The sequence below is a fragment of the Athene noctua genome, unplaced genomic scaffold (genome assembly GCF_965140245.1).
Source record: "Athene noctua unplaced genomic scaffold, bAthNoc1.hap1.1 HAP1_HAP1_scaffold_319, whole genome shotgun sequence".
Lineage (NCBI taxonomy): Eukaryota > Metazoa > Chordata > Aves > Strigiformes > Strigidae > Athene > Athene noctua.
The window spans coordinates 22,501-25,000 of NW_027437780.1; positions in this window are offsets into that span (position 1 = coordinate 22,501).

Sequence of the window (2,500 nt, forward strand, 5' to 3'; positions counted from 1 at the left end):
GGACGACGGACCGCCGCCCCACCGACCGACCGACCGCCCCCCTCCGCACGCGCGGAGGGGGCGCGCGACGACCGGCGGGCGACGGTCGCGCCTCGCCTCAGATGACCGTACCGACATCACAACGGAGGGAAGGAAGGGAAGGGTGAAACAAGCTCCGAACGGCAAGGGCCCGGGGAGCCCGCGCTCCCGACCGACCTGGGGAAACAACAAGCACCTTGCTCGCTTCGGAGGCGGCCCAGGCGCCCGGGCTCGGCCCGGCCTCCGCACGGAGGGCCGGCGGCGCGTCCGACCGCGCGCCCGGACCTGCACCCGCCTCTCGCTCGCGCGGAGGGGGGAAACCACAGACGCTGACCGCCGCGCGGGCGACCAGCGGGGGCGCCCCGCTCGCGCCGCGCGCGCCTCCGCGCCGCCCAGCGCCCGCGCGCTGCGACAGCCGGCTCCTTGCCCCCGTGGCCCCGAAACCCCGGCTCTCGCCCCGACGCCGGGAACGCCCGCGCGGCGCCGCCGCCGCACCACACCGGAGACAGGGACGGACGGCCAACCGCCGGAACCCGAGACGGCGACGCGACGCCGCCGCCCGGCGCTCCGCCCGACCGCCGCCCGGCCACCGCACCGCCGCGGCTGCCCTCCCGGAGCCGCCGCCGCCGCTTCTCGTCTCGGCCCCTTCCGCAGGCACGCGCCAGGCAGAAGGCGGACGCCGCTGAGCCGGAGGCGACGCCCCCTCTCCCCGCTTCCGCGCGGAGAACGGGACGGGGAACGCCCCTCGGCCGCCCACCCGCCTCGCCTGACCGAGACCGGGAAAGGCGACTGCGAAGCGACGGGCAGGACCCGGGACGGGACAGGCCACGCGGCCGGCCACCGAGCGACCGCCGGCCGGCACGCCGAGCGGCGGCGCCGCCGCCGCCGCTCGGGCCCGGGGGCTGCGCCGCCCCTCCCCTCAGCCGGGGCGGGAAGGGGTGGGGGTGGCAAGCAAGGAGCACGAAGCCGCAAGCGCGCCGCTGCGCGTCCACGGAGACGCGGCGGCCCGAGCAGGCCGCCCCGCCCGGCGAGACCCCCGACCGTGGGGGAATCGCCATCGCCCCCGACGGCGAGAGAGCCCGCGCTCCCCGCCGGGGGGGGGGGAGGTTCCCCTTCGCGTTTCGAGGGCGAGGCAGGCCGGCTGCGGCCGACCGAACGCCGCCGGTCTCGCCGCCGAGACCGGACCGCGGAGAAGGGGGGGCAGGGGGGACACCCCTCCCCGGCGCGGCCGCCCGAGGGGACAAAAAGCCCACGGCGTGGGCGGCGGCCGCCATGGCCAGGGCCTGCACGAGAGCGACTCCCGCCCCTGGAGGCTCAACCGCCGCACACGGCCGGGGCCCGCCCCTGCGGGTCGCACCGAGCCGCCCGAGTCTTTAAACCTCCGCCCGGCTCCGCGGCCTTCGACCCCCGGGCTCAGCCGAGGGAGGGCCGCGGAGGCGCGGACGCTAGGTACCTGGCCCTGGGGTGAGGGAAACATCCTCAAGGGCCCCGCGGGGGTGCCTCCCCCGCTGCCGCCATCGGGGGAGCGTCCGCCCGCGGGGGCGCGCCCGACATCCGCCACCACCACCACGTCCTCCTGGCCCGGGGCCCGAGGTTTCCCTCAGTATCCCGGCGCTGCGCCCGGGAGGAGAGCCGTGGCTCGGGCCGCCCGCTGGCGCGCGGGACACGGCCCGGCGCGGGAACTCGCCCGCCGGCCCGAGGGCCGGCGCCACGCACCCGAGCCCGGAACGCCCAGAGGCCTCGGCCCTGCACGCGGCCGGCCGGCCCCCCGGCGGGCTTGCTCCGCAGCAAGCCCGCCACGGTGCGGGCAGGAAGGATCGGGGGAGACGCCTCCCCCGACCCCGGCGAGGCCTGCTCTGCCCGCCGCCCCTCTCGCCGGGCTGGCGCCGGCCGCGCCCAGCCCGTCACCGCCAACGGCTCGCGCCGGTCCCCTCTCCCTCTCCTGCGCGCGCCCGAGCGCCGGGGGCTTTCCGCTCGGCCGGCCGGGGTTCCCGCCTCCACGCGCCCCCACCACACCGGCGGCCACCCCCTCTTCCCCCTACGCGCCGCCGCTCGCGCTCGGACCGGCGGTGCCCTGGCGCTCCGGGAGGGCCCTCGGCCGCCGCACCCCCACGCACCACCCCGGTGGCGGCAGCGGACTGCCGTCGGGCAAGGCCGTGGGGAGAGGGGGTTCGGGTGCCCGGAGCCGGACGCCCGCCGGCGGCGGAGCCCAGCCGAGGCGAGAAGCAGGGGGGTGGCGACGGCGTGGCGGGGGGGAGCGCTCGGCGGCCCCGCACCGACCGCGCGACGAAGCGCAGCGCACGCGCGCGCGCATCAGGAGACGAGCGACGGAGGCGGCCCGGTCGGACCGGCCGCCGGCGAGAGAGACGACGAGAGAGCGCGCCTCCGGGAGGGGCCCCGTGCCGCGGAACCCCCCCCTCCCCGCACGCACCACCACGGCTCGCGCGGGAGCCGGGCCCGGGCGAACGCGGGCACGGGCGCG